The sequence below is a fragment of the Cryptomeria japonica genome, chromosome 4 (genome assembly GCF_030272615.1).
Source record: "Cryptomeria japonica chromosome 4, Sugi_1.0, whole genome shotgun sequence".
Taxonomy (NCBI): Eukaryota; Viridiplantae; Streptophyta; class Pinopsida; order Cupressales; family Cupressaceae; genus Cryptomeria; species Cryptomeria japonica.
The window spans coordinates 149,893,185-149,908,000 of NC_081408.1; positions in this window are offsets into that span (position 1 = coordinate 149,893,185).

The window sequence follows — 14,816 nt, forward strand, 5'->3', positions numbered from 1 at the left end:
TAAATGTAATTTCCTGGATCGTCTGAGATAACGCGTAGACGCTGTTTCCAGTCTGAGGAACACGATATGAAAAACGAATCAATGGAATTTCATGGACCTTGCGACCTAACGCGTACACTAACACGCTGCTTCCAGTGGAACTTCATCAATGTTCCCTCATTGGTTACCTCGTCTATTTCTTATTTACAAAGCGATTTCTAACGGCCAAGTTACAAACACAATAATTTCGAAGAAATTTGATGGAGATATTTGAGAGCATCGGCTACGCATTACGCCTTATCGAGCAAGACAACGCGTAGAGGCTGCTTCGAGTCTGCTTCGAGTGCAACTTCATTCTAACCCACGCGAATATCCCCTCACTGCTTTGTTCTCTAAAATGCTACTCTCCGCGTGGATTTGTTCTATATAATGGTTGAAGACACACACAATTACTCCAAAGAAATTTGATTTCCAGAGCAAATTATCTTTTGTTGGGAGCTGCATTGGGAAAACTTCTCTGCAGTGATCTTTGAATTCCTTATCCCTGTATTGAAGGTCGTTGCCTTAATTGGACTTTCAATAGAAGTTTACAGATCATCCAGGGAGAAGATTGGTGGAAAGAAGAGACCAGATTTTCAGAATTTATAAGATTGACACCTGCAGCTGCACAGGTTGATTTTGAGAAAACCCAAGCTTAACTCCGGTGATTTTGAATGATGTTTTATCCGGACCAAGTTTGGAAACTTTTCTCTTTGAAGCCCTACAACCTGGATTACTATCAATTCCCACAACTTGACTCTTAGAACAATCAGAGAAGATTTCAGTATCCCTACAACCTGGATTACTATCAATTCCCATTTTTGCGCTAGGATGCATTGTCCCTGTTCTGCTTCTGGGTATTTCCATTATTTATTTAAATATTGTATCTTATAATGATCAAAATAGTTAAGTGATTTAAGACGAGTAGATAATTATTACAGGATAAATAGTTTTCCTATTTTTATTAGTCAAAATTTATATTTGATCATGAAACTAAATAATATTTAAAATCAATTCTCTTAAACAAAGATCAACTCCAAATTCCGGATATGCAAGTTTGAAGAGTTAGTGTTTTCCTCCTAACGTCTCTGGTTGTTCTAAGAGTCTTATATCCGGGTGTTTCCAGTATCTGGAATACTGAATCCTAAGACCAGCTATCGACAAACAGGATGAAGTCACTGTTTCGCTTCAGCAAATCTTGTAAAGGTTTGTAATTTTCTGTCAAGTAATTGCTATTGATGAGTTGAGTGATTTCTAGTGTTTTTTCTAATACTGCATTCTTATCTTGGGGAATCTAATGTAAGTGACTTGGAATATACAAAACATACAGTTTTTAACTCTGAAATGAGAGAACCGTTTTACCTTTTTGTTAAGAGTAGTGATTAATATTAAACATAATAAATAGTGGATTTGGTCCTATGACGAAAGCCCAAGACATCTTTATTTGAATCTTTATAGAAGAACCATATTATCTTTTTGTTTGAATTTTTAAAGGATGTCTTTATTTGTTCAATTAGGTTGGTCTTTTCAGGAACTCTAAAACTTGGATTTTATCGTAATTATGGAACATCTTTTCAAAATTCTAGCTTGGATCTTTTTATTTATTTTAACATTAATTTTTCTAGAAATATGAATATCTAAAAGCTTTTCATGAGTCATTGGGCTCACATTCAGGTACTTTTTGTTAGAGCACTTTAACTAGGAGTTATGCCTTTTTGACGTAAGTTCACTTCTAGGTTCTTCTAATTAGTTTTTCTAACTTGTAGTTAGCTTTATCTAGTTCTTCATGATAGCTCTTTTAGTTCTTCTAATTATAGGTTAGCTCTTCTTTGTGCTTTCTATATAAGCACTCATTGTACATTGTACATTCATTCAGTTATTAGTTAATCAATATGATTTATCTGATCAATTATCTTTTGAGCTCCATAGCTATTTGCTTCTCCCTTTTTTCATGACAGGTGTTTGATTGCAAGTGATCTTCAGGAATTGTGGGGTTGAGCAATCAACTCTAATATGGTATCAGAGTCGATCTACAATTCCTTGTATATTTTTTTTGCATAGCTTCCTACGTCGACCTTTTCTTGTTGGCTAGAGATTCTTTCCATGGCATGAACGATGGTGTTTTCGATTCCCTCTAATCTCTTTCAATGGAGGTTTTTGTGGGTCTTTACCATCTTCACATGGCATGTTTTTTTCTTGTAGATTTGTTGTTTCCTTTACATGTAGTCTTGACTTGGGTTTTTATTGGTGTGTGTCGACCTTGCCTTGCCTTGACTTGTTTTTTTTTTTCTACTAAGCACTGGTTTTTTGAGTTCGTGTGCCATTTTTCATTGGTTGTACCACTTATGGGCTTGGAAATTTGAGGGACTTCTTCACCATTGACCTACTAAATCTTGTCTTTGTTCAGATATTTTTCATGGCTTTACTTGTTGTTGGCCTTTCTATCCATGCGAGATCTGTAATTTTGTATTGGTTGTCCATTGGTGCCTACAACCCTGTCTCTCCTATCAACATGTTCTTTTTGGATGGAGGAGTTTCTCTACTCATGCATTAGGCATCAGTTCATTTAAGAGCTTTACGTGCTTTGTGACCTCTATGGCATGTGTGTGCCACACCAACAACCACATGTATGGGAGATTGACATCCTTTTGTACTTGATCTCTCTTGTTCCTTTCACAGAAATTGGTAGCCCACATGTTTGGGTCGGCTTTTTTTTCTATCGATGGCATCAAGGTCCTTTATGAAAACTATTTTTCTAGATGTCGATGGGCCTCTTTTTTAGTTGCGTCCTACTCATCTTTGCATGCAGTATGGTAGCTATGACTCTTTCTCCACTTTCATGCAGTGATTTTTATTGGTTGAATGGATTCTTTTGCATATAGAGTGGGTCAATTTTTCATGCATGGCCACATGGTGTGTCTTTTTTTCACAAGAGGAGAGTTATTTTTTGGATATGTGTTGCTAGTTGACCTTTGTTTGTTCAATATTTTCTAGAAGGGGACTTTTTTCATTTTGAACATTATTTTCATTCACCTCTTTTCTTGTAGACACACAGAGATATAGTGTCACTCTTGTATATGGTTTTTGGAGATTTCACACATTCTATTGTACCTTATTTTGTAAATGTGCCATATTATAAAGTGTCATTGGGGTTGTGTAGTGCCTTTTGTTTTGCCATCACACCTTTGTCTAGTAAGTGTCCCTCCATAAAAACATTAAGTCCTAGTGATTCTTGCCTCATGCATGTGTGTATTAGTTGCATGCCATTTTTTAGTTGCAGGTACTTTTTGAGAATATTCAAATTCTCTTTCATTCACTTGATGGTGACACATTGTTTTAGTGGATCTGTGATGCCCCTTGTCAGCATTATGGAGGGGTTTCTTCACTTGGTGCTAATTGTTCCTTGGTATTGTTGTGAAGTTAGACACTCTTGCATTCCAGTCTTAAGGAGGTGACCTTCCATCTTTTGTTGTTGATTAGAGTTCTTCAGAATATTGACACCTATATTTTCAACTAATAGTTTAATCTTGCATGGTTGAGTAGTGTCATTGGGATCACTTGTGTAGATTCATGTGCCATTTGAATATTTGATTGACAAATATTTTTGCCTTTGTTTTCCATATAATGGTTTGAGTAGTGTCATTGGGGACACTCATGCAGATTGTTGTCTTCTTGATCTTCATCATCATCTTTGTTTTAGAGGAGGTTCATCATTCAACATTATAGTAGTTACCATTTAATAATTGTTTGCAACTTCTTTGCACTTTGAGGATATTCTTCTTGTTTCCATTCTTTTGGGACATTTTCTTGGAGACTTCTTATTCCTTCATTCCTTTTATTAGTAGTTCACGTTTCTTCTCATGTATTGCATTTCTCTCTTTTGGAGAGTGGTTTTTTTCTTATGTAGGTTTTCTCCTTTTCTTCACTTAGAGAGACTTCATTGGTTTGTAAATGGGTACCTAATCAAGGCTTTTAATGTCGGCACCCATTTTTGCATTCATGCATTTAGAATTTTTCTACTCACCCTAAGTTTCACTTAAGGGGGGGGTGTTAGAGCATTTTAAAAAAGGAGTAATGCTTTTTGGCTTAAGTTCATTTAGAGGCACTTCTAGCTAGCTCTTCTAGCTTGTAATTAGCTTTATCTAGCTCTTCATGCTACCTCTATTAGTTCTCCTAATTATAAGTTATGGCTTCTTTGTTCTTTCTATATAAGCACTCAATTTACATTTAATATTCATTAACCTATTAGATAATCAATATGATTTATCTTTCTAGATCAATCATTTTTTTACCTCCATAACTATTTGGTTTTCTCTTGTTTCATGATAGGTGTTTGATTGAAGGTTATTTTTCAGAATTGTAGGCATGAGAAATCAACTCTAATACTTTTGTTTTTGATAAAGATAAACAGGTTTTATAGGGACCTGAAACCTAGAGTTTTACAAACCAAGGCTAGTAGCCAAACATACACTAAAACTAAGAAAAATAGGGGAAAAATCCCCACACAAATCGAAAGACAAAAACAAAAAACAAAGCCAAAAAATAGGGCAAATCACTTAACTAAGAGAGTGCACCAAATCAGTATTCTTCTGAATAATCTTCTTGTTAATTTTCTTTGAATCCTCCATGATGAATTTGGAGGTTCCTTGGTCTTGGCTCCAACTCCTGGCTCTAGTGCAAGGAGCAGAGCTAGTCTTCCCATTGACATCTCTGTGTCCACCCTCCGAAGCAATATTTTTATGTTTCTCTCCCAAGGGACAGTCACTGGCTATGGGTTTGGATCTATAGTCGACCATCATGGAATTGATTTTCTCCAAACTATCAACACTACTCTTCATCGCCTCCTTACTGATTTTGACAAGATTGTTCAAACTTGTTTTGATATCATTCATGTACTCTTCCAACTTATCATTTATGCTCTCATGGAATACCTTCATATTTTCAACATCCTGAGATATCTTCTGGATCATTCTCATGATCTTCTCAATTTTGTTGGGCCTAGGGGACTCCATGAAAGTTTCAATAATTCCCTTAATCCCATCTTTTAGGGTTTCAATTTCCTTATCCATTCACTTCTAGTAGTTTTCCTGACTTCTACTGACCTCCAAAAATAGGTTTCCCAACACCTTCTCCTCCTTTTTCTTGCCTTCATTCTCCTTCTCCACATTTGCATGTTTCTCATTATCCATGTTGATGGGGATGTCCAACCTAATCTCATGGTCTAAGTCTTTGGACCCACTTGATTTGGCTAATTTTGTTTTCTTTTTGTTGGGGGGTTCTAGACCTTGCATTTTCATGCTGCTAGATTTGAGCTTACTCGCCCCCCACCTTGAAGGATTGATTTTCCTGCTATTGTTAGATTTCGGGGTCACCATAAGCTCCCCTTCTTTCTCTAGTTTGTACTTAGGGTCCTCTAGATCCTTAATGTTATGCCAAACCATGGCAGTACCACTATCATCTTCATCCATCTCTATATCAGAAACAAACTACACATCAAGGTTAGAGGAGGAAATGTGGGTTTTCTCCTTTGGGAGGGTTTTACTTTATGAGCTTTGGCATATTCCATAATCAACATGATATTTCCTTCACAAAGCATAGGGCTATCTTGGTTTTCAAAGTGTTTAACTAAACTATTCTCTAGGGATGAAACCAAGTAGAAAGGGATGGCAATAATTCTACCATGCCTAAAATTATTTAGAATAGTAAAATGATGTGAAAAAATGCTAGCATATATACCATCAAGGGTAATGTACCTCATGATGAATTCTGCCATATCAACCCAGAGGGAAATCAACTCTTTCCTGTTATAGCCACCATCCGCCATTTTTGATACCCTCTGTCATTCCATTTTCTTATCATAAAAGGTAGTGATGGCCTCCTCACCTGACTTCCTATCTCTATAAAATTTCATGCCCTTCATATCCAGACTAATAATAATGGCAACCAGGGTTTCATCAACTTGATACCCTGCACCAAAAGCAACCAACACACCCTTATTCCAACCTTTCACAAATCTTTCCATAACCAGGGCATAATGACCATTCGGTCTCTCCAAAAAGGGTACCATCCCTCTGTCAAAAATTTCCTCCAAAATCTTCTTATTCTTCTGCCACTTATCATAGGTCGGGGGTTCAAACCTATTCTTTTCACCTCTCTTTCTTTATCTTGATAAATTTAGACAATAATACTACAAAATCAAAACTAGGAGGAAACAAAACCAAAAATAGGACGAACAAAAAGTTATAGACCTTCTCAAAGTGGTAATAATTTGAAATACCACCCCAACGACTCCCATCCCATCATAATCTTTCAACATTAAATTCATTGGAAAGGCTGATGATGTCGACATCATTTCTTGCTAGGTTGCACAAAGTTTTTGTGTAATATTCCTTTCCTCTCCCCCATTTAACCGCCACATAAACAATGACCAAGTTGGCAATATGATCTACCGGTTTGTTTCCTTCCTGGAAAACATGCGAGATTTTGAAATCCTCTAGGCCAACAATCATTTCAAGGCAATCCTTGATAAGATTTGAAATAGTCCAGCTAGGCTCTGTACTTCCCTTAATGCATTTTACAATATTAAGCGAGTCACTTTCTAGCTAGACCCATCTAAAACCTTCCTTTCTTGTCACGTGCAGTCCTATGTATGCAGCCTTGACTTTTGCCAAATGGTTAGCCTAAGTGCCCAAAGGGAGCACCACCATGGAGACCAGCAAATCCAAACAATTCCTTGCGACTTCTCCACAGCCTGTCGGCCTTGGATTTCCCTTGGCCCCCTCGCCAACTCTAATACTTTTGTTATTACGAAGGTGGAAAAGAATTCTAGCTATGTTAAAAGTTGAGTTGGACTTGATTTGAGTAATTTCTTGCTAGAAACTCTTTATTTTTAGCTGAAAGTTATTCTTTTGCAGCAAAATATTAATTATAAGTACATACTTTAATATTTAAGGAGGGAAAATGCACAAATTTGTGGTACCAAAAAGGTGCCACACTTTAAGAAAAAAGTTGAAATGACTATATAGCGTGCACCATATAAGGTGTGCGCCCTATAGGGCGTGCACCTTATATGACGTGCACCATATAAGGTGTGCGCCCTATAGGGCGTGCACCTTATATGACGTGCACCATATAGAAAAAAATTAAACAAAAATCCTACACCCTTATGATTTAGACATTCTTTCTGTCTGCAGGCCTGTGTTTTGGCATTTTTTTGCACATTGGAGTTGCACTCACCCTTTGTAGAAGTAAGATCTTGGGCCCTAAGTTGTCAATTTTTCAGCAAAATTTTGCCACGACATCGAATAGCTTGAAGAGGCATGTAATTTTTTTTCTTAGTGTCAATTTTTTATTAAATTGAAGATTAAATGAGGTTTCTTGATTTATATTTATTTTAATTGTCAAGCATTGAGATTCCACAAGAAAGGTTGAAAACACTCAATCACCTCCTCATGCAGGCCATGTTGAAGAACAAGCACATCAAGAACCTCCTGCAATCTCTAGACATTTCATAGGTACACAAGAAAACCTACTAGGTCAAATAGAAAATAGCCAGAAATAACTTGAATATAATTGATCACAAGGATAAAAGATCCCAGGGAACCAACTCTCATAGGACAAACCTTGCTAATTATTTGCAATCTATTGTATCTCACATATAATTAGTGAGTGAGAAAATCAATTATTGGTCCAATAGAAATGAAGAACATAAACAATTTAATATCAACAAATTATCATATGTGACATTGAAGAAAAATAAAATTAACAAATTTGACTTGTGTGCCCTTTTTACGAACTCCCAAATGAATCAACCTTTACACCTTGGATGCAGGAGATTCCCTATCTATTGGTACCACCATGAAGGGATTAAGAGAAATTTTTGGGATAGGTGGTGGATGGTTTTTTTATTAGTCCCATGCCATAATCATGTGGTAACCCAATACTCTTATAGGAAACTTCACTGTGAATTTTTCCTTAATGATATCCCAAACTATTTTCATTTTCTAGATTTCCTAGGTATAGATGGGGGCTCATCACATGATAAAGTGGGTGTACAATGTGACCCAAATCTCCCACCAAGAACCTTGGCCAGACCTATGGTGGATCATGTCATTATTCCTTCTATTTTGGAGGGTTTTGTGGTTGAAACTTTAGACATTATTTTGCTCACTCATTCAGACCCTTATATAGTATGTTGGGCCTCCAGCAGACGGTGATGTGGGTGATGTACGTGATTCTTCTAGGCATTGAGTTCCACCTTATTTTTGTCTATCTTGTGGTTCTCTTTTCACTTATGATCCTAATAGTAGTTTGTATGCACATGATGAGAGGAGTTTTCTATAGAGAACATTGTCATGATAAAATCCTCCCTGAATGAAACATTCAACACCGACACCTAGGTGAATTTCATTACAAGTTCATTTCATTCTTTTTATTAAATTTGATTTTGAAATATAAGAATATATCTAAATTAGTAAATGATTATGAAAATAAATCAAGGTCAAAGTGTTGACAATAATAGCAACATTCTCATAGCACCCTTTTTCATGACTTTGTCGACTACATAGGTATATAACGAGTAAAGAAATATAATTATTATATGTGTATAGTTGGAACTGTGAATGATTTTATTTTTTCTCATTTTGGATATCAAATAGTTTGATGTTGGAGCTTCAACAACAACACCTTGCAGTGTAGCTCATTGATAGTCTTTCACCCACGTAAGTAATTTATTCTTTAATGTTGTTATTAAACAATATAGATAGTTTTGGTATTCATAAACACAATTTGTTTAATTTTCAAATGTTGACATTAGAGACTCCTCCTGGTGTTCACGCCTCAGTGGAGTGTGGTGTGGCTACCATAGTAGAAATTTTAATTTCTTTAATAGAAGTACGAGACATAGTAGTAAATTTAGTAAATTTAACATTACATTTGTTCTCTTAATAGTATTGATAATTTTAAGGATACTTGTATTTAGTTTAATTTATATCGTGATGCCTGTAGGAGGGGATTGTCACTCTAGATCATGAACATACACCTATTGTGGATGAACATCGTGATTATTTGTATGCGGTGAGTGTCTATTATATTACATGTCATTCTAAAATTCAATTTTTGTATATGTTAATGTCATTATTTTCATTGTATCAAGTGGAGATACAAAAAAGTCTGGAAAAGAGGTCAAGTGGAAGCACTCAAAAGACACCTACATCATATACATCTCCATCCATGCAAGAGCCAAAAATATCTCTTGATCTATTTCCTTCCCCTACAGGGAAATGACTAGATTAGGGTCCTATGTTGTATGCCTATATGCAATTTTGAACACATGTTTTGTATTATAGATATGTGACATTCTATGTCAATATGGGTTTTGGCAAGCCTATTTGACTTTATTGGATATATTTGATACTTTTATTGGCATATAATGTTGTATGTATTTATAGCTTTTTGGTTAATTTAAAACATTTACCATGGTTATCCATAATTGTAGTGCAAATGATAAAATGAATAATTGCACAAAGCTCATTGTTAATTAAGCTTCCAACCTAAATATGCATCTCTAAGCCAAGACACAAGCTTATAGGGATCAACAAAAGTTAAATTCTTATATTCCAAAATAATACTAGAGGTATTTTCTAACATTCACATTAATACAAACTACAATTTAATAGTAAATTTTAAATTTCATACAAGGTTGGAGGGTTTTCATATTCAAATAACCCTAGTCATGGGACTGAAACAAAAATTAATAATTCATAAGGGAAATATGGAAAGAACCAAATTTAGACAATGTAACACACCATTGTACCAATACCCATTCTAAAAAAAATGCATAGCCTATACACTTTTATTAATCTAATGCACACCCTAATAGAACTACTTTAAATGACTCCCAACAATTAATAACATTTAATAGTAAGCAATGAAACCCAATCAAGCTCCCAATTTAATACTTGCATGAATTATAACACTTATATCTAAGGACATCAATGTATCAAATAGGACATCATTGTATGTATCATTAATTATTCAACACGAGCAAGTTCCAAAACATCTGATAGGTTCATCTTACTGACACTGAGGCTAGGTTGGGTACTTTGATCATTGTCATATAGCTCAATCATAGACATCAATGAGAAATACAAGAAGTACATGTGAGCTCACATGTTATACAACCTAGGTATATATTTACCTTTTTCATAAGTAGTAATTTGGTTATAACCAATATAGATAATTTTTCATAGTTTGAGAACTTAAACAAGTTTGTCGGTAGGGTGTGGCTCGGATCAATCAGGTGAGTTGGAGAGAAAAATGAAGGAAATCCTAGCATAAACCCAACCACATGTACATGTACAAGCTAACGGTTTGGTGCCACAATAAGAATATTGAAAGTTAGGGCATAGTGCAACTTTTCATTGAACTCATCTGATACTTCTTGTTGCAAAAGAGAAAGTGTTGGCATGGGCAAATGGATGTGAGTCTTCAAAAATTGAGAGGGTTTTATAGTGTTGTAATATGAGCCCATAAGATCAGAGGTGTTTTTCGTATGTCTCACGAGAACCAAGAAATGTGTATGAAGTATGATAAATTTTCACACTTTGAGAACTTAAATGAGATTGCTGGTACGGTGTGGCCCAAAATGATCAGGAAAGTTGGAGAGCGAAACAACGACATGCCTAGAGTAAAACTGACCACATGGATGTGTACACTCTGATGGTTTGGTACCATGTTGAGCAAATTGAAAGTTAGGGCATAGTGAAACTTTTGATTGAACTCATCTGATAGTTTTTGTCACAACTAAGAAAGTTTTGGCACAGGAAAATAAATGCAATTCTTCAAAAAATGAGATATTTTTGTAGAATATTGTAACATGATCCCATAGGATTAGATGACTTGTTCCTATGTTTCATGGGCATTAAGAAAGTTGATGCAGAGGATATTGGTCTTGATCAACTCTAGAGGAATATCATCAACCCCTTTTCCCAAACTAGGTTCACAATCAATTCACTTTGTTTGATATTCAACCTTCACTAGGCTTCACTCAATGCACTCAACTATGGATTCCAAGTCCAAAGACTTATCCAACACATCCAAATGTCTCAACACAATCAAATAAACTTGACAAAAGGTTCTGCACTCATGAAATTCAAGGTTCCAATTTCATTACACTCGGACTGCTCTATAAGGCTTATTCCAACTAGCCCTACCAAACGGGTATTTGCAACTTAACTCCAAATTATTCCAAAACACTTTCCGAAAAACTTACATATTCAGACACCCATTTTGGATTTATAAAACATATCCAAAATTAAAGTATAGGTACTTTGGACCAACTGTATCAACCAGCACTTTGCTACGCATGAAACTAAGCTAATTAGCCAACTTTTACAAAGAAAATACCTCAAAAACTCATCACAAAACCTAAAACCACCAAAAAAATCTTACTAAAGGATGAAAATAAACATATTTTCAAGGTTCTATACAGTTCCATGAACATTTACATTCCTAAACACATAAACCCTCCTTTTTTGGACAACAAACTAGGACTTTCTCAAACACACCCCTCCAAACACTTCACAACTCCAAAAATGGATCAATATTCATCCATATGATTTTTAAACACTCCAAATACTATAAAAACACTGACTCATTCAATGATTTCACTTAAACCCATTCATGGCACCAAATTCCCACTTACTCAACACACATTTCCTCTCCACCCTTCACCCTAGGGTTTCACCATCACATCTCCATGGCCATACCTGGACTTAGAATTTTATAATATCCAATAATAAAACTTTCCAGACCCATTCCATAAGAAACAATAGATACATAAAGTGGAATGGGTCAATTCTTCATTATGATCCTCAAACCCTTACAAAACTTGTCAAAAGTGACTGGTTTTAGGATAATCAATATAAAATGCATTAAAAAATTAAATGAACCTAAAATTAGTGCCAAATTAAATTTAAAACATTGAATTATCATTTCCAAAAAAGAATCAGATCAAACGATGCTATAAATGGAAAGTTACAGTAGTTGGAAGTTCAATTTTTAGATAAAAATTGTAGGGAAAACCATGTATTTCATTGCTAAACTCCAAATATTTACAATTACAATCAAGTTAGACCATCAACAAATATTAAAAAGTGTGTACATGAATATATAAACTTTTCTAATAGCCATCCAACCGACATCAACCTCCTAACCAACATTCAAAACTAATCATGACCGTTGGAATTCAAAAATGACAACTTAACTAGTTGTTACATGACAACTTTGCAACTTTAGATCCTTATGCATCACATAATGAGATCAATACATCTCCCATGGACTCAAATACTCTAATAGCACCCAAAAAAATTATCAACACACCAATATGGAGCATTATTACATATACTTTTTGATATGGCAACATTTGACACAGTTTGACAACTTTTTGACACAACTAGTCAACATGACATATTGACCCAAACCATTACATCATGGACCATAAATGCTCTTTTTACATCACATATTGATCAAAATGACTTAATTAGAATTCATCTAGACTCAAAAAAACACATTTACTCGTGAGGTCTCTTAGGACCCTTGGGTGCTCCTACACTAAAATGTGTCTGCAAAGTTTTACAATTTTTCACACTTCAAGCACTTAAGAGAGATCGTCGGTAAGGTGTGGCCCGAATAGAACAGGAAAGTTGAAGATTGAAACAAAGGAATTTATAGTGTAAACTTGGCCATGCAGATGCATACAAACTGATGATTTGGTGTCACTATGAGCAAATTGAAAGTTAGGGTGTAGTGTAACTATTCATTGAAATCATTTTACACTTTTATTTTAAAAGAAATCATAAGAATAATGCATAGCATAAAAAGAAATAATGTCTATAGAATATTATTCTCAACATGCAATCTCACAATTAACATAATGAAATGCCACACTCTAGCTTAATATAAAAAGTATTCTATTGAAAAGTAAATAATATGGTGTAAACATATAACATTACTTATAATCAACATAATTTCACTCTTTATTCAAGCTCTTGTATTTATATGCTTATATATAATTGAATATTTATTTTAAACCTTTACCTCCCTTTTGAAGGCCTTCAATATCTTGAAACTATGGTGAAGATATATCTTTGATATGCTTGACTATATTTCATCCATATCATTATCTTTGATTGGTCCTTAGGCTCCTTGGCTATGAATTTATTTTGCCATTTTAGATTAGGTTTTGTCTATTAAACCATTCATTTGAAGGAAATTTATGATCCCTTAGGCCAACATTTTAGACTATTCTTGTAAACAATTATTTTACCTTTGAGCTTTCTTCAACCTTGGCAAAAATTATGTTCTATCATCACACTTACCATTCATACCTTGGAAACACTTATATTCAATTTATCTTTTGCACACATCTACGTTTTTTAAGATATCATTTCACAATTATCCCTAAATCATGCACTTGTAAATATTTTTTAATTTCTATTCCTTTTTCTTCACTATATTTCTTCATGAACATTTGCATTCTCAAAAAAAAAATTAAATTTATGTAAAATTGTTGAAGGAAAAGAATAATCACACACACATGTATATACATATACATAAATAAAAATGATATTTTCTTAATATTAATACAAGCTAATGCAATAGGATACACACAAATAAGTAACAATTACCATAGATTGAAGTAATAACTATGGGTGTAATATTACATGCTATTTTAGAAAAAAAAAATGAATATGGATAGGGGTACTTAGAACTAGGAATGAAGATATTTTATTATAATATGGTTCTAAACTATAACTATCATGGAATTAGAGTTAGATTTTCTTTTAAAGTGCTTTGTGTTAAATTTAAGCAAAGAATGTCTTTTCTAGGTTGAGATTGTATATTTGGATCACTTATAAGAATGTAAATCCATCCTCTATTTTAGGGAATATGAATGTTTATGAATACCTTAAAAAATATCCCAATTGATATGGTACATGGTGTCCTAAGTTTATCAGAAAGAACTTGTATTAAGATTCACAGAAAGGATCACTAGGTAGCAAGGGATCATACATATGAAGTAAATTTTGTTCTTTTTAGTGTACTAAATTAATTAATAAATTTATTGAATGTTAAAATGATTTATAATGAAATAGGATATACAAGAATGTCAAATGAATGTAACCAAATACATTTAAATTGGAAAAATAATAATAACAAGAAATTATATAAATATATATTACATATTTAATTAACTGACTATAAAAAATTTAAGAATTGAATCAAAATTATAATCTTTCTTACACTTTCCTTGTGTCCATGACAACTATATAGTATGGTGCAATCATATAACATGACTTATTATCAACTTAATTTCACTCTCTTATTCAAGAATTTCGCTTTATATGCATATATATATACAAGCCTCTTTCTCTTGAACCTTTAGCTCCCTCTTATGGGCTTTCAATCTATTGAAACTATGGTGAAGATATATCTTTGATATGCTTGATTATACTTCCTCCACATCATTAGCTTTGATTGATCCTTAGGCTCCTTAACTATGATTTTCTCTTGTCATTTTCTTAGGATTGTCTATTAAACCACTCATTTGAAGCAAATTGATGATTCCTTAGGCCAACCTTTTAATTTATTCCTATAAACAATTATTTTACCTTTGAGAATTCTTCAACTTTCACAACTGGAGTCCATCATTGTAGTTACCATTCATGCCTTGGAAAAACTTATACTCAATCTCCTTTTCACACTTCCTTTTTTTTTTTTTAAGTAGACAACCTTGC